This window comes from Triticum dicoccoides, chromosome 6B (assembly GCF_002162155.2).
Source record: "Triticum dicoccoides isolate Atlit2015 ecotype Zavitan chromosome 6B, WEW_v2.0, whole genome shotgun sequence".
In the NCBI taxonomy this organism is placed as follows: domain Eukaryota; kingdom Viridiplantae; phylum Streptophyta; class Magnoliopsida; order Poales; family Poaceae; genus Triticum; species Triticum dicoccoides.
This window is the reverse complement of record NC_041391.1, coordinates 23,451,082-23,471,430: the sequence shown is the minus strand read 5'-3', so window position 1 is coordinate 23,471,430 and position 20,349 is coordinate 23,451,082. Positions and strand designations below refer to the sequence as shown.

Sequence of the window (20,349 nt, the reverse complement as noted above, 5' to 3'; positions counted from 1 at the left end):
GTGCCTCCACGTGGCCGGTCCGCCGAGCCCAGTCAGGGGGGCCTTTGGTCCCGGTTGGTGGCACCAACCGGGACCAAAAGTCCATGTTTTTTTTTATAAAAGTGGCTGCTTTAGGGGTTTTGGGGGTTATTTTAAGCTTGTTATTAGCTAGCTAATAGAGAGAAGTGTCCTCTCTTATATCTTCGTCCTTGGTTTATCAACGCTGCTGCTATGTTCATTTCACCCGCTGATATAACATGCTCATGCATGCTCGCATCATACATCATCATATATAATTACAAGTCCTATGCATCATCATACAACTTCTACTCGTTATTAATAATAAGTCATACGATCATCATCCTCATAGTCATCGAACCCAACCCTATATAATTGTTCTTAGCACATGATCATCAGTATCAGGTAGGACCCCTAAACACCCTTAAGGTAAAATAGCATAAAACAATATAGACCCTGACTCTCCATTATGAAGAATGACGATCATCCTGTCTCCAATTCTTACCCTTCGCTACTTGTTGCTTCCAAGAAGCTCCTTACGACTGTCCATACATTTTTTTCCATTCGCGGATTGTTATGTCTCCACTTCTTTTAGAAACCCGGTATGGACAGTTGAGATTCGTAGGACGACCTGGTTGTATGTTCAAAACATGAAGGCTACCATGCGTATACATCAGATGAGGCACACAATCATTCGGGATTATCTGTTGAAAAACATAGTAATAACTTCGTAGTTAGCAATGATGTACTATAGTTTTAGAAGTGTGCAAAAAGATGCACGAATGTTGTAATATAGTAAAAAATAATCTTACCAGGGTATCTCCATGGTAGTTACCGTAGTTCAACACGTGCACTAGTGGCACGTATTGACCATAATGTTGAGGAGTTTGATTGTAGATATTGTAATTCTCAAGATCAGTACAAAATGCGACCAGATGATTTTTCTCCTGATAAGTTAATTCGGAGCCTTCGGTGTAGTAGGTTCTGTCTACCATCTTTCGCACATTCTTTGAAGAATGAAAATAAGCTGTCAATGGAGATAAGTTGTCAACTATTTTGAAATAAACAATATAAATTACTTAATAACTATGTTAAGCTCACATGGGGAAAGAATTGGAGGTGTATCCACAAGGACCAAAATCGAAGGTCTCTCTTACTCGATTGTTGGATCACCAAGATCCATGGTGACAAGCATACCCTCATCAAGACCATACATCTTGCAAAGTGCTTCTCAATTTTTGCAACCAAAATGGGTTACACTCTGAGCATTGTACAGCTTTACTTGAAAATCCACACCATGATTGGTACTTAGGATAATTTTTTTGGTTTCGAAACTTTCATGGTCTTCAAAACCCATCCTCTCCAAAACATAGCGTCTTGCAAAGCACGGGATAAGCTTGTCTAATTGGAAAAGATGAAAAATATTGTCATGATTAAAATAGTTGAAGTCATGATTAATTACGAAAAAAACTATTGTCGTCGGTTGCGTACCGTATGAACATCGAAGGTCTCCTCGAGCTTAATGCTGAAGCGACGATCTTCGTCCAGCTCAATGAACGTGCCGCAGATACCTCGGTCGTCGTGGCACCAGTCGCACTCCCCCGGGCGGTTTTCGTCGTCCGAGTACGACATTTCCAGCCTATGTTCATAATTCAAATATTAAACTAGATTATTAATCACGGGTTGACTATCGGTGATGTACGTAGCTCTTCCTTTCATTCCCGAGTGCATTATTACACCAAATTGTCTAGCACACGGGAATGAAGGAGGACTTATCCAATATGAGCATTCAATAAGCAAAACCAAATCATAAAATAAGCAAAACCAAATCTTAAAATAACGTAGTATTCAAATTAGCATGTATTCAATAATTATAAGCAAAAGTACATCATCTCTTGGTGTCCGTACATCGTCGAATATTATCACTAATATAGCATCACTAATACAACTAGAACCGTAGCGCCCGACGGGTATCGACGCGGGCGGTGGACACCCAAAGATAAGGAACCATCATAGGATCATAGCTCCAGTGAGATCCCTGAAGAACGTGCCAGGTATTGTCGACCTGCCCTCCAATGTTCATGTCTTGCTTTTGGCTTGGGTTAGCAGGGCACAAAAACCAACCCAGCATCCATTTCCAGCTGCAGAGCACAAATATATGCTTCAGTTAGTACTGCAATGGAAAGCAATGAACAATACTAACTGAACCTGACAACAGATACGATGACATGCTAAATGCAGCGGGTTCCAAAAATGAAAACGCCTATTGCTCCAAGGAAAAGATAAATGAAAGTCACAAAATTGTAAGTCCGGGAGTTACCACCAGAGAAGAAACAGTTGCTTTCCTCAGATGTATTCGCTTTCACTATTCAAGATGACGGCCCACACGCAGTGGCTCAACACACTGAGGCACTCTTTCAGGTCACTTACACCGTGGCAGGCAGGCACCTGGTGTATGGAACGTGGTTCAACGGTGAACTGAAGCCTTGCCTCGACATGTCTGTTTCAGTGTCCTTTCTTCAGCATATGTTGCAGAAGAACACTCTGATCAGAACAGTCTTAGCGTCGGAGCCCCGTTGTTGTTCCTGACCACCTCATTCTTCAGTGCTTCACAGAGTCCTCCGCTGTTACTGTTACAGACCTACATACGGCAGCAGATGGACCGGGGCAGATCAAGCAACACGAGCAGAGGATTGGGGATGGGGATAGGCAGCAGTAGCGGGGTAGTAGCTATTAAGAGCAGAGGAGATACAGGCGTTGGGTTCAGTTAGGCCACATAATCAAGGACATGCCATCACCCATTACAGAAAATAAAAAGACTTGTCAAACTGAATTCAGCGTGGGAGAACAAGCAGTGAGTAGTAAAATTCTGCCATCGTGGTATCTACTACAGTAGTACAAAAGGAACAATTACAAGAGCGAGTGCACGCACCAATCTTTGGTCTCCCATGGAATCTACATATACATAGTTTAGTCAAACAATATTCACTCTGACGTGATTCATATGCTCCGCTGCCTGACTCTGCACCGATGCCTTCAATGTTTCACTGAGACCAAAGCTGCTATCAAACCGAATTTCCTTGAGGCTTGTGAGGGCTGGCAGCCCGGAGAATGCATACAGCTGTGAGCACCGACCAACTTGTAGCAGCTCGAGCTTAGGCATTGCGTCTTTTTCAAACAGCACTGACTGGAGGTTTTCTAACCAATGCAACCTCAGCACCATGAGATTCGGGAAAGATGAGCTCTGGAAATGGAGTTGTGCCCCATCGAATGAATCCGTCCTCAGACGTAGAACTGCAAGGTGTAAAAACCGTAAAAAAAGAAATAATTATATAACGGCAATTTCAACGGCGTTGCCCAAACATCAATTAAAATAATATACATTTTTTTTACAACAAATACCATTTAGCTTTGCAAAACAATTCTTCCCCAAAGTTTCATATATTTTACAAATTTACAACTGAATCCTTGTCTCATTTTCTTACACACAAAGTAAATGCCAACTAATGCCCAGCCAAGCAAATTACACTTGTCCCTAATACAGCCCACAAGAGACACAAGTGGAGGCATGCATGCCGGCCTAACCACGCATGCATGCCAGATGTAATGCCTCTCCAAACCGACATAGCAGCTCACTCCACTATAAATAGGAGCCATCTCTTTCACTGTGGACCATTCTACCTCACACACACACATACACTGGAGTACCAACTTGCCTTTTCACCTTCTGTCACTGCTGTGAAGCTCTTTGGGGGCCGAAATCACTGTTCTGACCTTGTCGGAGTTTTTAGTCGCAAACTGAACCCGACGTGAAAGTATTTCACGATTTGACCCTTTTAGCAACGCCAGGGCCCGCGGCGTTTCTGATGAAAACGGAAACGCCGACCAAGCTAGCGTTTCTTCCCTGGCCCACTGCCAGGCCGAGTTGGCGTTGCTTGCTGACGTGGCGGGATTGAAACGCCAAGCCAGCTAGCGTTTCAGAAACGCCAGCACCAATGGCATTTCTAGTGCAGATATTTTAGGTGGCCGTGGGGCTTTCACCCATCACTCACCACTCAATCTCTTCTCCCCCACTGGCCTATCCCGAGCTCTTGCCCTTTTCCCCCTTTGTGTCCCTCACTTAGCCCTCTTAAATCCCTGCAAATCGATTGGGTTGGTCCGTGGATCCGGTGTCATTTTCGTTCGTTGAGGTAACCTCCTTCACCTCACAAATTTTTATTGGTTGGATTTGCCCATTTGGATTGATTTGTTCTTGTTGTTCCTAACCTTAGTTTTGAACATGGATCTATAATGTGATGTTTTTAGTATTGTTGTTCCAATGGTGTTGCATTGTGATGTTGTTGAGCATACCTTATTGTTTGGTTTATGACTAATGTTAAGATTTAGGGTTAGGGTTATGCCTAATGTTAAGATTTAGGGTTAGGGTTAGTGGTTTTGTTAGCAATGTGGTATATTTAGCATTGTACATTTCTTATACTTATGTTCCCCTATTTTAGATGGACAGGATTGTGAATATTCATTATGTTGACAAAGAGGCATTCATGAATGTGGATATTGTTGACAAGTATGAGGAAGTATTGATATTTCTTGAGACTCCTAGTTATGAAGAGGTTGTGGAAGAAACATGGATAAGATTAAAGTGGGTGGATGCAAGTGACCAAGTTGAATTAGTAGGAAGATATGATGTTGGGTCGGCACACAAGTGTCGAATGAAGACAATGCCTATCAAGTCTAATTTGCATCGGGTTGCATATAAGGAGGTTGTTGCATCCTCGGCAGTCAAGTCACTCGAAGTATTTGCATGTAAGGTGGTGAAGGCTCCTCTCTTTCATGTTGACTTGAACCAAACCTTAGTAGATGATGTGAGCCCGGTTAGTAGTGTGCCACCTATTGTTGAGCATAAAGTTGAAGCTAAAGCCAATGAGTATCCCCAATATGAGTTCGGAGGTAGTGCACCGATGAAAGATGATGGTGATGACTCCGACGAAGAGTATGAGAGGCATCACAACATTGTTGGTGACGTAGAGGCCGAAGTAAGGCATCAGGACATGGATCTTGACATTATCTATCAACGTGCTTGTGTGGATGACCCGGATGATGAAGGCCCGGTGAATGAGTTGGACGAGGATGGCTTGACTGAGAAAGAAGCAGAGTGGTACACAAAATTCACCGGTAGGGATCACAAAGTTCCCTTGTTTTGTGATGTTAGCCTTGCAGATAAGGCTATAGTTGACGGTGGCATGAGCAAGACAATTGAGGCTAGGCAGTTCCCAAGTAGTACACCCGACGTGATTTTGATGTCGTACGTGAGGAAAGGTTTGATGTTCGAGCAAATGCTAGAATTCAGGATGTGGTTGTGTGAGTATGCTGTCAAACACCACAGGCCTTTCATAGTTGTTCACTCGGACTGCAACAAGTGATACACCGTGAAATGTGAGGTAGAAATATGCAAATGGAAACTCAATGGGAGACTCACGAAAGATGGTTGGTGGAAGATAACTAGTTGCACTAGTAGAAAACGGAGCTTTAATACCGGTTCATAAGGGCCTTTAATACCGGTTCTATAACCGGCACTAAAGAGTGGAGACTAAAGCCCCCCCCCTTTAGTACCGGTTCGGCACGAACCGCCATTAAAGGCCCACCACGTGGCGTGAGCTCGCCCGTGGTATGAGGGACCTTTAATACCGGTTGGTGTTACCAACCGGTACTATTTCAATTTTCTGAATTATTTGATGATTTAGTCTCTAATCGCCCCTCTTAACTACTCAAGTGTGGATCACTCATTCCAAATCGTCTAACTTTCCGATCGGTCACCCATCCTCTCACTCCCCCAGCCTGAGCACGCTTAACTTCGGAGTTCTATTCCCCCTACTTTCGAAGTCTGCACTTGTTGTTTTCCTGACAAATGTAAGCTGTAAATCCTATTAACCCTCAGCAGTTTAGCTTGAGCATTAGGTCACACATTTCACCGTTTGAGTTTGAAACTATTATTCTAAAAAATAGTAATTATTTAGCAACACTAATATTTCTTAAATAAGTTTGACCATAGTTTGACCACAGTTTGACCATAGTTTGACCAGATTTGACCAAAATTCAAAAAATTGAAATAATTATTTAGTAACACTAATATTCTTGAATAAGTATGTAGTAACATTAATACTTCTTGAATAAGTAGTTTGACCAGATTTAACCAAAATTAAAAAAAATTGAGCATATCTTTTTCTCCTTTTGGAATTTGAGGATTCTAAAAAATTGCAAACAGGCCATAGGCTGTCAAAATCGGATGCGGATTTTCGTGCTGAATTTTTTGATATATTATACGTTTTTTCCGACACTGTATGCAAAAGTTATAGCCGTTTTACATTTTCCCTACACTTTTTGCAAAACATGTCCAAATTTAAGTTTTTTAATTTTCCTAACTAGTAGATGTAGTAATATAACTACATCTCGAAGAATTTTATTTTTTAAATTTTTTATCATTTTCTTTTGTATTTTTCAAAACTGAAATGGCGATATAGGGGGGTAGAGATTGAAAATTGCCCTTTAGTACCGATTTGTGCAACGAACCGGTACTATAGGTCAAACCCCTTTAGTACCGGTTCGTGGCACAAACCGGTACTAAAGGTTAACCCTTTAGTACCGGTTTGTTCCACGAACCGGTACTAAAGGTGATCGCGGGGCCCCGGCCTGACGCCAACCTGCCACCACCCCTTTAATACCGGTTCGTGGCACGAACCGGTACTAAAGGTTCAAAACGAACTGGCATTAACGCATAGCCGTTCGAACCGGCACTAATGGTACCATTAGTACCGGGTCAAAATCGAACCGGCACTAATGTGTCTCACATTAGGTCCTTTTTCTACTAGTGTTGCAAAGCCACTCACCAATGCACACCGCCGGCCGTAGAAGCACGGAAGACACACCGTCAACTAACCTCGGAATTCATTGGTTATAAATACCAGAAACATATAGCCAAGGATCCAACCATTAAAGTGAAGTTGTTGATGAGTTGGATTGAAGATAAGTTCGGATATAAGGTCAAGTATGGGAAGACATGGAAGGCCAAGCAAGTTGCTCTCAGAATGGTGTACGGTGGATGGGAAGAGGCTTACAACATGCTACCCAGGTTGCTGGGAGCGATGTCTTATAAAAACCCAGGAATGTACCACTATGTCCAAGATATTGAAGGAGTGTTCCGTCGTGCCTTTTGGATGTTTGGCCCATGCATTGCAGCTTTTGAGTATTGTCGACCGGTTCTGTCTATAGATGGGAAATTCTTGACAGGGAAATACAAGGGCACACTCATGATAGCAATGGCACATGACGCTAATGATTAAGTGTTGCCTGTGGCATTTTCTTTGGTCTCCGTGGAGAACCAAGACAACTGGGAATGGTCCATGAGACTTGTTAGGAGCACGGTCATTCCTCCGAATAGGGAGGTATGCATCATATCCAATCGGCACCAAGGCATATTGAAGGCTGTGGATATTCATATTCCGGGGCATGCGAGGCTTCACCACCGATGGTGTATGAGGCACTTCGTTGCAAACTTTTACAGAGCTTGCAAAAACAAGGATCTTTGCAAGGATCTTAACTTCGCATGTGTAGCCTTATCCGTTAAGTCATTCACGACACGCTTCAACAAAATCTATGAGAAGGCAAACGAAGATGGGAAAGATTTCTTAGAAAGGAATATTGATGAGAGACACAAGTGGTCACGGGTGAGGGAGTCCTGGACTAGGGGGTGTCCGGATAGCCGAACTATCATCATCATCGGCCGAACTCCAAGACTATGAAGATACAAGATTGAAGACTTCGTCCCGTGTCCGGATGGGACTTTCCTTGGCGTGGAAGGCAAGCTTGGCGATACGAATATGTAGATCTCCTACCATTGTAACCGACTCTGTGTAACCCTATCCCTCTCCGGTGTCTATATAAACCGGATGGCTTTAGTCCATAGGACGAACAACAATCATACCATAGGCTAGCTTCTAGGGTTTAGCCTCCTTGATCTCGTGGTAGATCCACTCTTGTAACACACATCATCAATATTAATCAAGCAGGACATAGGGTTTTACCTCCATCAAGAGGGCCCGAACCTGGGTAAAACATCGTGTCCCTTGTCTCCTGTTACCATCCGCCTAGACGCACAGTTCGGGACCCCCTACACGAGATCCGCCGGTTTTGACACCGACATTGGTGCTTTCATTGAGAGTTCCTCTGTGTCGTCACCGATAGGCTCGATGGCTTCTTCGATCATCATCAACGATGCAGTCCAGGGTGAGCCCTTCCTCCCTGGACAGATCTTCGTATTCGGCGGCTTCGCACTGCGGGCCAATTCGCTTGGCCAACTAGAGCAGATCCAAAGCTACGCCCCTGGCCGTCAGGTCAGATTTGGAAGTTTGAACTTCACGGCTGACATCCGCGATGGATTCGAGCCACAGCCAAGCGCGCCGCACTGTCACGACGGGCATGATTTAGCTCTGCAGCCGGACAGTACCCTGGAGGCCGCACTCGAGTCCGCTCCGATCTTCAATTCGGAGTCGGCTGCGCAGATCTAGGACGGATGGCTAGACACCGCCTCGGGGGCTGCAACCTCTCTGGTGATAGAGCCGAACACTGACCTTGTCCCTCACAAAGCTCGTGACTCCAAGGTGCCGGACTCCTTGCCCGACTCCGAACCTCCCGCGCCCCCTCCGATCGGATCTGATTGGGCGCCGATCATGGAGTTCACCGCAGCGGACATCTTTCAATACTCACCTTTTGGCGACATCTTGAGTTCGCTAAAGTATCTCTCGTTATCAGGAGAGCCCTCGCCGGACTGCGGTCAGGACGGTTGGGATGCGTACGACGAATAAATTCAAAGCCCACCCACCACCCACTTAGTAGCCACTGTCGACGATCTAACCGACATGCTAGACTACGACTCCGAAGACATCGACGGTATGGACGACGATGCCGGAGACGACCATCAAATATCTCCCCCTCAAGCTTAAAGGACCAGCCCGGCATTGGCTTAACAGCTTGCCAGCAGAGTCAATTGGGAGTTGGGAAGACCTGGAAGCCGCATTCCTCGATAACTTCCAAGGCACGCATGTGCGGCCACCAGACGCTGATGACCTAAGCCACATAATTCAGCAGCCAGACGAATCGGCCAGACAATTCTGGACACGGTTCTTAACCAAGAAAAACCAAATCATCGATTGTCCGGATGCGGAGGCCCTTGCAGCCTTCAAGCACAATATCCGCGACGAGTGGCTTGCCCGGCACCTGGGACAGGAAAAGACGAAATCCATGGCAGCCCTCACATCACTCATGACCCGCTTCTGCGCGGGTGAGGACAGCTGGTTAGCACGCAGCAATAACCTCAGCAAAAATTCTGGCAGTCCGGATATCAAGGACCGTAATGGCAGGTCGCGTCGTAACAAAAACAAACGCCGCATTAACGACGACAATAGTGAGGATACGACAGTCAACGCCGGATTCAGAGGCTCTAAACCCGGTCAGCAGAAAAAGCCATTCAAAAGAACTACTCCGGGTCCGTCCAATTTGGACCGAATACTCGACCGCTTGTGCTAGATACACGGCACCCCCGAAAAGCCAGCTAACCACACCAACAGGGACTGTTGGGTATTCAAGCAGGCAGGCAAGTTAATTGCCGAAAACAATGACAAGGGGTTGCATAGCGATGACGAGGAAGAGACCCGACCGCCGAACAATAGAGGACAGAAGGGTTTACCCCCACAGGTGCGGACGGTGAACATAATATACGCAACGCACATACCCAAAAGGGAGCGGAAGCATGCACTCAGGGATGTATACGCGATGGAGCCAGTTGCCCCGAAGTTCAATCCATGGTCCTCCTGCCCGATCACTTTTGACCGAAGGGACCACCCCACCAGCATCCGCCATGGCGGATTCGCCGCATTGGTCTTAGACCCAATCGTCGATGGATTTCACCTCGCCAGAGTCCTGATGGACGGCGGCAGCAGCCTGAACCTACTTTATCAGGATACAGTGCGCAAAATGGGCATAGACCCCTCAAGGATTAAACCTACCAAGACGACCTTTAAAGGCGTCATACCAGGTGTAGAAGCCAATTGTACAGGCTCAGTTACACTGGAAGTGGTCTTCGGATCCCCGGATAACTTCTGAAGTGAGGAGTTAATCTTCGACATAGTTCCGTTCCGCAGCGGCTATCATGCCCTGCTCGGACATACCGCATTTGCAAAGTTCAACGCGGTGCCGCACTACGCATACCTCAAGCTCAAGATGCCAGGCCCTCGAGGAGTCATCACGGTCAACGGAAACACTGAACGTTCTCTCCGCACAGAGGAACATACAGCGGCTCTCGCGGCAGAAGTACAATGCAGCCTCTTAAGGCAATTCTCGAGTCCGGCCGTTAAGCGGCCAGACACAGCTAAGCGCGCCCGGAGTAACCTACAACAAGACCACCTGGCATGTTCCGAGCACGCGTAGCAGTGCAGCCCCAACCCCAGCCCCTGTAAAACGTCAAGACAGGTCCTTCGCGTACACCATTACGCTCTGAAGATACCATGGGCATGGGGAGAGGGGCGCGACCACGATAGGCCCAGACTGCGGCTCAACCACACCAGGGGCTCTCAAGTGTGTCGTTCTTTTTTTTCATTTTCCTTTTTATTTTTACCCACAGGACTCCGTTCGTCAGAGGCCCTGTCCGGCAGTAGACCTGCCGAACTCACGATGCAACAGCCAGGGAAGAAGAAAGGCTACAACGAATATCCAGGTCGTCTCCATTACGAGCATTAAATCTGTTTTATGCACCATTCCGCAGCCTACCCTGGAGGGGGACATGTTTAACAGTCCCATCCCTTGCTTATCGCACCATTTGTATCATTCTGCACTTACAACAGTTTTTCTTGAATAAGTAATGCAGCACCTTTTTGCTTCCAATTGCATTTCTCTTTTATACATATGTTCATTTGTGACATGTCGCATTCGTACGTTTTGGTACGGCTAAATACACCAGGGGCTTATGTTTCCCGCATCATGGTGTGATAAGTCCGAACACTTTCACAAGTGCGGCACCCTGAACATATAGCATTATATGCATCAGCTCCGAATCATGTCTTGGGTCAATAGTTGGGTTTGCCCGGCTCCCATGTTTTGGTACCTTATGTTCCGTTGTATCGGCTAAGGTAGCATTGGGAGAACCACTGCGATTGCCCCCCAGTTGAGCTGGGTTAACGCCTCAGTGGAGAAAGCTAAAACTGACCGTCATGATGAGGCGAGAGCTGGTCGCTGTTCGAGAGGTTTTTTGCGAGTCCCTAAAGACTTATGCCGCTTAGAGCGAGGAGCCGGTTTTTGTCCGGCCCAGGCGTGGATAGCGCCTCAAATTCGGTCTTCCGAAGACTAGGGGCTTCACCGAAATTTAAAATTATAGAATTCTATGGCTAAGTGAGAGTGTTCAAGCATTATAAGTCCGTTTGCCTTGTTCGTTGTGTTGAGCGCCTCCCTAGATGGACCCAAATATGGGAACAAGAGTGCTCAAATTTATCCCAAACACCCCAGCACTCGTGGCATGGGGGCTGAAGCCGACGACTTGCCATCTCTCAGATTTGATAAACAGCCGCACAGAAGGTAATATTTTAAATTAAAATGCATTGCTTAGCGCAAATGAACTAAGTTTTCAGCGCACAGGATAACAAAATGCGAGTCTACTCAAATATTACATCTTTGGAGCACTCATCCGCAATAGTGCGGGCGCCCTTCAACACACTCTTATAATACATCTCGGGTGTGCGGTGCTCCTTGCCCTGCGGCAGCGGGTCCGTCACGAGCTTCTGGGCATCCAGCTTTCCCCAGTGCACCTTTGCACGGGCAAGGGCCCGACGGGCACCCTCAATACAAGCGGAGTGCTTGATGACTTCAACCCACGGGCACGCATCCACCAGCCGCCGCACCAGGCCGAAGTAGCTCCCGGGCATGGCCTCCTTAGGCCATAGCCGAACTATGAGGCCCTTCATGGCCTGTTCGGCCACCTTGTGGAGCTCGACCAGCTGCTTCAGCTGGTCGCTAAGGGGCACCGGATGTCCGGCCTCAGCATACTGAGACTAGAAGACCTTCTCCGTCGAGCTCCCCTCCTCGGCCCGGTAGAATGCGGCGGCATCGGATACGCTACGGGGAAGATCTGCGAACATTCCTGGAGAGCTCCGAATTTGGGTAAGTAGCAGGTAATTAACACTGACATGCTTACTTTGCATGAAAAATGCCTTACCCGCCGCTATTTTCTTCAATTCCTCGATTTCTTGGAGGGCCTTGTAGGCTTCGGCCTTAGCGGCTTTGGCACTCTCAAGAGCCGTTGCAAGCTCAGACTCTCGAGTCTTCGAGTCACGCTCCAGGCTCTCATGTTTTTTCATGAGATCCTGGAGCTCTTGCTGTACCTCCGCCACCCGCGCCTCCTGCTTCTCTCACTCGGTGCGCTCCGCGGCCGCTTTGCGTTCGGCCACGGCCACCGCCTCTTTCAGGGTCGCCACCTCGTTAGTGGCCCCTGCAATAACCACGTTATCCTTGTCATTCTTTTTGCAACCAAAATCCTTTTCTGTAAGGTACAATTTTAATAATGTGTTACTCACCTTCCTTGTCCTCGAGCTGCTTCTTGGCACGGCCGAGCTCGTTCTCGGACCGCTCGAGGCTTTCCTTCAAAGTATTGACCTCCACAGTCAGTGCGGCAGAGGTCAGCAGCGCAGCCTGCAATTTTTATGACTCCTGCGTATATCTTCTTAAGATCCTCAGTCCGGCTTTTCTTTCCGAACACCGAACCGAGCATCAGGGGCTACTGTCTATGCGGTAGTATTTTACATATATCAAAATTCTTACCTCAAAGCCTGTTAGAAGGCTGATGCAGGCTTCGGTCAGCCCGCTCTTGGCGAGCTGCAACTTCTGAATCACCGCACTCATAACAGTGCGGTGTTCCTCTTTGATGGAGGCGCCATTAAGCGCCTCCAGCAGGCTATCCGGTGCCTCCGGTTGGACGGAGGCTGCCGGCGTCACGGTCTTGCCCTTCTTACGAAGGGCCCCCCCACCGGACTCCGGAGCCACTATGGGATCCGGAGCCGAGTCCGGTGCAAAGTCCGGGATGTTGTCCTGCGACACCTCCGGGGCCTCCTCCTCCTGGCGGGTCCCTTCCCGAGATCCCACCTCGGCATCGTCCGTGTCACGGGGGGTGGAGGCGGTTGGAAGAGAATCCATATCTGACGCACCTAAGGACCCGCTCGACGAAGCGGGAAGATCGTCCTTGGGCGGACTGCAGGGTTGTATGCGGCATTAGAAAGACATTGTGTGGCAAAAAATAAAAACCATGAAGTTATTCAGGAGTCCGGATACTCGCGATCTCGCCAGGGGCTTGGCCCTTGGGGCCAGTCCTCGTCGTCGTCACTGGCGTTGGCAGAGCAGTCCGGGGGAAGAGTTTTTCCCTTCTTGGACCCTTCGGCATCCCTCGTTGGGGAGGCCTTCCTTTTCTTCTCTCCCCCTCTGGGGGAGAGGCTTTCTTCTTCTCCTCCTCGCCTTGGTGAGAGGAGTCGGCCTCGGAGTCATCATCCGATAGCACCTGAAAACGGGAACTCTTCCGAGTCCCCGTGGCCTTCTTCTTGGCCTTCTTCTCCGGCACCACGTGGGGTGCCGGAGCCAGCAGCCCCGTTAGGCGGGCGTCCGCTGGGTCCTCTGGCAATGGGGCCGGACAGAGAGTCCGCTCGGCCTTCGCCAGCCAGTCCTGTCAAAGGAAAGGGAGTTTAGATCCCGCATAGAGTCAAACTATGGAAAACAAGCGTCCCGTAAAGGATAAAATAGCTTACCTCGTTAGCCGGATGCTGCAAGCTGAATCCGCGATCTTCGGTAGCGGATGCGGGAGCCTCAGCGCCCTTGAACAGCACCTTCCAGACATCTTCATACGTAGTGTCGAAGAGCCCGCTCAAAGTCTGGTGCTGCATCGGATTGAACTCCCACATGTTGAAGCCCCGTCGTTGGCACGAGAGGATCCGGCGGATGAGCATGACCTGGACCATGTTGACAAGCTTGAGCTTCTTGTCCACCAGCTTTTGGACGCAGGCTTGGAGTCCGGTCAGCTCCTCCGAATCACCCCAAGTCCGGCCGCTCTCTTTCCAGGAGGTGAGCCGTGTGGGGATGCCAGATCTGAATTCGGGGGCTGCTGCCCATTCAGGGTCACGCGGCTCGGTGATGTAGAACCACCCTGATTGCCACCCCTTGATGGTTTCCACGAAAGTGCCCTCAAGCAAAGTAATGTTGGACATCCTGCCCTCCATGGCACCTCCGCACTCCGCTTGGCTGCCCTTCACAACCTTCGGCTTGACACTGAAGGTCTTGAGCCACAAGCCGAAGTGGGGCTGGATGCAGAGGAAGGTCTCACACACGACGATAAATGTCGAGATGTTGAGGATGAAATTCAGGGCCAGATCGTGGAAATCCAGGTCGTAGTAGAACATGAGCCCCCGGACAAAGGGATGGAGTGGGAAGCCCAGTCCGCGGAGGAAATGGGTAAGAAATACTACCCTCTCATGGGGTCTTGGGGTGGGGATGAGCTCTCCCTCGTCGGGGAGCCGATGCGCGGTGTTGCTGGACAAATATCCAGCGCTACGCAGCTTCTGGATGTGCCCCTCCGTAACGGAGGAGGCCATCCACTTGCCTCCCGCTCCGGACATAGTTGGAGGAGGTTGAGGTGAGATGTGCGGACATGGGCGCTGGAGCTCGAGTTCACGGAGTTGGATAAGCCAGGGAGGAAGAAGGCGCAGGTAAAAGGGTTGGATCTTTATCCCCTTATATGGGCGGACATAAACATGCGTCCCCACCGGCCTGATAAAACTCGCTTATCCCCCAAGCGCCGCAATCAATGGTGCGGTTGGGTTACCCACGTCCGTATTGATGGGAATCCCGGAATAAGGGGAACACGATCTCTGCTTCGACAAGACGTGCCAAAGAAACCGCTTCGCTAAACGCGCTGAGGTGGTACAATAAAAACAATTCTAGTAAAGGCTTGGTAGTGGTGTGACGTCACGCCGCAAAATACGTCAGCAGATTGAACTTGTGTAATATTATTCTCTCTACGGTGGTGCGTGGAATTTATTTTTGCAGAGCCGGACACTATCCTGGTGTTCACAATCTTCTATAAATTATTCGGAGGAAGAACCCGCCTTGCAATGCCGAAGACAACATGCGCGCCTGACTCGTCATCATTGAAGCCTGGTTCAGGGGCTACTGAGGGAGTCCTGGACTAGGGGGTGTCCGGATAGCCGAACTATCATCATCATCGGCCGGACTCCAAGACTATGAAGATACAAGATTGAAGACTTCGTCGCGTTTCCGGATGGGACTTTCCTCGGCGTGAAAGGCAAGCTTGGCGATACGGATATGTAGATCTCCTACCATTGTAACCGACTCTGTGTAACCCTAGCCCTCTCTGGTGTCTATATAAACCGGATGGCTTTAGTCCATAGGACGAACAACAATCATACCATAGGCTAGCTTCTAGGGTTTAGCCTCCTTGATCTCGTGGTAGATCTACTCTTGTAACACACATCATCAATATTAATCAAGCAGGACGTAGGGTTTTACCTCCATCAAGAGGGCCCGAACCTGGGTAAAACATCATGTCCCTTGTCTCCTATTACCATCCGCCTAGACGCACAGTTCGGGACCCCCTACCCGAGATCCGCCGGTTTTGACACCGACAACGGGCATGTGACGGAGGCATGAGATATGGTGACATGACAAGCAATCTTGTTGAGTGCTTCAACTTTGTCTTGAAGGGTGCCCGTCAGTTGCCGGTGACGGCAATAGCAGAATATACCTTTTACAAGCTAAATGAGTATTTTTTGAAGCACTCTGATGAAATCGACAAGTTGATTGCTGATAGTGAGAAGCCTCCCAATGAAATTTATCCGAAGAAGGTTGCCGAGTGGCTGGAGTTTCAGAGAGACAAGTCAGCCATCCAGCGAGTCACTTGTTTCGATAATGTAGAAATGAAATACCAAGTGGATGAGCCAGGTGGGACAACTAGAGATGGACAATCATATGGCGGTCGCTCATTTAAGGTGGCTCTTAGGACAAGACATTGCACTTGTGAGCGGCCTAGTAAGTGAAGGAAATATGCCCTAGAGGCAATAATAAAGTTATTATTTATTTCCTCATATCATGATAAATGTTTATTATTCATGCTAGAATTGTATTAACCGGAAACATGATACATGTGTGAATACATAGACAAACATATAGTCACTAGTATGCCTCTACTTGACTAGCTCATTAATCAAAGATGGTTATGTTTCCTAACCATAGACATGTGTTGTCATTTGATTAATGGGATCACATCATTAGGAGAATGATGTGATTGACATGACCCATTCAGTTAGCCTAGCACTTGATCGTTTAGTATATTGCTATTGCTTTCTTCATGACTTATACATGTTCCTATAACTATGAGATTATGCAACTCCCGTTTACCGGAGGAACACTTTAGGTGCTACCAAACGTCACAACGTAACTGGGTGATTATAAAGGAGTACTACAGGTGTCTCCAAAGCTACATGTTGGGTTGGCGTATTTCGAGATTAGGTTTTGTCACTCCGATTGTCGGAGAGGTATCTCTGGGCCCTCTCGGTAATGCACATCACTATAAGCCTTGCAAGCAATGTAGCTAATGAGTTAGTTACGGAATGATGCATTATGTGACGAGTAAAGAGACTTGCCGGTAACGAGATTGAACTAGGTATTGGATACCGACGATCGAATCTCGGGCAAGTAACATGCCGATGACAAAGGGAACAACGTATGTTGTTATGCGGTTTGACCGATAAAGATCTTCGTAGAATATGTGGGAGCCAATCTGAGCATCCAGGTTCCGCTATTGGTTATTGACCGAGAATAGTTCTAGGTCATCTCTACATTGTTCTCGAACCCATAGGGTCCGCACGCTTAAGGTTTCGATGACAGTTATATTATGAGTTTATGAGTTTTGATGTAACGAAGGAGTTCGGAGTCTCGGATGAGATCGGAGACATGACGAGGAGTCTTGAAATGGTCGAGACGTAAAGATCGATATATTGGACGACTATATTCGGAGTTCGGAAAGGTTCCGAGTGATTCGGATATTTTTCGGAGTACCGGAGAGTTACGGGAATTCGCCGGGGAGTACATGGGCCTTATTGGGCCATACGGGAATAGAGGAGAGAGGCCGAAAGGAAGGAGGCGCGCAGCCCCCTCTGGTCCGAGTTGGACAAGGGGTGCGGCTCCTTTTTCCTTCCTCCTCTCCCCCTCTTTCCCCCTTCTCCTACTCCAACAAGGAAGGAAGGAGGGAGTCCTACTCCCGGTGGGAGTAGGACTCCGCTTGGCGCGCCCCTCCTAGGCCGTCCGCCCCCTTCCCCCTTGCTCCTTTATATACGGGGGTAGGGGGGCACCTCTAGGCACAACAACAATTGATCCCTTGGATCTCTTAGCCGTGTGCGGTGCCCCCCTCCACCATAATCCACCTCGATAATATCGTAGCGGTGCTTTGGTGAAGCCCTGCGTCGGTAGTACATCAAGATCGTCACCACACCGTCATGCTGACGGAACTCTCCCTCGACACTCGGCTGGATCGGAGTTCGAGGGACGTCATCGAGCTGAACGTGTGCTAGAATTCGGAGGTGTCGTAGTTTCGGTGCTTGATCGGTCGGGCCGTGAAGACGTACGACTACATCAACCGCGTTGTTCTAACGCTTCCGCTTTCGGTCTACGAGGGTACATGGACAACACTCTCCCCTCTCGTTGCTAGGCATCACCATGATCTTGTGTGTGCGTAGGGAATTTTTTGAAATTACTACGTTCCCCAACAGTGGCATCCGAGCCTGGTTTTATGTGTAGATGTCATATGCACGAGTAGAACACAAGTGAGTTGCGGGCGATACAAGTCATACTGCTTACCAGCATGTCATATTTTGGCTCAGCGGTATTGTGAGATGAAGCGGCCCGGACCGACATTACGCGTAGGCTTACGCGAGACTGGTTTCACCGTTATGAGCACTCGTGCTTAAAGGTGACTGGCGGGTGTCTGTCTCTCTCACTTTAGCTGAATCGAGTGTGGCTACGCCCGGTCCTTGCGAAGGTTAAAACAGCATTAACTTGATGAACTATCGTTGTGGTTTTGATGCGTAGGTAAGAACGGTTCTTGCGAAAGCCCATAGCAGCCACGTAAAATTTGCAACAACAAAGTAGAGGACGTCTAACTTGTTTTTGCAGGGCATGTTGTGATGTGATATGGTCAAGACGTGATGCTATATTTTATTGTATGAGATGATCATGTTTTGTAACCGAAGTTATCGGCAACTGGCAGGAGCCATATGGTTGTCGCTTTATTGTATGAAATGCAAATGCCCTGTAATTGCTTTACTTTATCACTAAACGGTAGCGATAGTCGTAGAAGCAATAGATGGCGTAACGACAACGATGCTACGATGGAGATCAAGGTGTCGCGCCGGTGACGATGGTGATCACGACGGTTCTTCGAAGATGGAGATCACAAGCACAAGATAATGATGGCCATATCATATCACTTATATTGATTGCATGTGATGTTTATCTGTTATACATCTTATTTTGCTTAGTTCGGCGGTAGCATTTTAAGATGATCTCTCACCAATTATCAAGAAGTGTTCTCCCTGAGTATGCACTGTTGCGAAAGTTCTTCGTGCTGAGACACCACGTGATGATCGGGTGTGATAGGCTCTACGTTCAAATACAACGGGTGCAAAACAGTTGCACACGCGGAATACTTAGGTTAAACTTGACGAGCCTAGCATATAACAGACATGGCCTCGGAACACGGAGACCGAAAGGTCGAGCGTGAATCATATAGTAGATATGATCAACATATTGATGTTCACCGTTGAAACTACTCCATCTCACGTGATGATCGGACATGGTTTAGTTGATATGGATCACGTAATCACTTAGAGGATTAGAGGGATGTCTATCTAAGTGGGAGTTCTTAAGTAATATGATTAATTGAGCTTTAATTTACCATGAACTTAGTCCTGGTAGTATTTTGCAAATTATGTTGTAGATCAATAGCTTGCGTTGTTGCTTTCATATGTTTATTTTGATATGTTCCTAGAGAAAATTGTGTTGAAAGATGTTAGTAGCAGTGATGCGGATTGGATCCGTGATCTGAGGTTTATCCTCATTGCTGCACAGAAGAATTATGTCCTTAATGCACCGCTAGGTGACAGACCTATTGCAGGAGCAGATGCAAACGTTATGAACGTTTGGCTAGCTCAATATGATGACTACTTGGTAGTTTAGTGCACCATGCTTAATAGCTTAGAATCGGGACTTCAAAGACGTTTTGAACTTCATGGACCATATGAGATGTTCCAGGAGTTGAAGTTAATATTTCAAGCAAATACCCAAGTTGAGAGATATGAAGTCTCCAACAAGTTCTATGGCTAAAAGATGGAGGAGAATCACTCAACTAGTGAGCATGTGCTCAGATTGTCTGGGTACTACAATCGCTTGAATCAAGTGGGAGTTAATCTCCCAGATAAGATAGTGATTGACAGAGTTCTCTAGTCACCATCACCAAGTTAGTAGAACTTTGTGATGAACTATAGCATGCAAGGGATGACAAAAACGATTCCCGAGCTCTTCGTGATGTTGATGTTGACGAAGGTAGAAATCAAGAAAGAGCATCAAGTGTTGATGGTTGACAAGATCACTAGTTTCAAGTAAAGGGCAAAGGGAAAGAAAGGGAACTTCAAGTAGAATGACAAGAAAGTTGTCACTCCCACGAAGAAGCCCAAAGCTGAACCAAAGCCTGAAACTGAGTGCTTACACTGCAAAGGAAATGGTCACTGGAAACGGAAATACCCTGAATATTTGGTGGATAAGAAGGATGGCAAACTAAACAAGGGTATATTTGATATACAGTTTATTGATGTGTACCTTACTAGTGTTTATAGTAAACCCTGAGTGTTTGATACTTGTTCGGTTGCTAAGATTAGTAACTCGAAACAAGAGTTACAGAATAAACATAAACTAATTGAGGGTGAAGTGACGATGTGTGTTGGAAGTGGTTCCAAGATTGATATGATCATCATCAAACACTCCCTATACTTTCGGGATTAGTGTTAAACCTAAATAAATGTTATTTGGCATTTGCGTTGAACATGAATATGATTTGATCATGTTTATTGCGATACGGTTATTCATTTAAAGCCAAAGAACAATTGTTGTTCTGTTTACATGAATAAAACCTTCGATGGTCATACACCCAATGAAAATAGTTTGTTGGATCTCGATTGTAGTGATACACATATTCATAATATT

At 47.2% G+C, this 20,349-nt stretch overlaps 1 pseudogene; it reads right to left on the bottom strand.

Annotated features, from left to right (window-relative positions):
• Nucleotides 1–2,971: 2,971 nt before the first annotated feature.
• LOC119320594 overlaps nt 2,972–20,349 on the bottom strand; it is a 34,107-nt pseudogene continuing 16,729 nt past the window's right edge.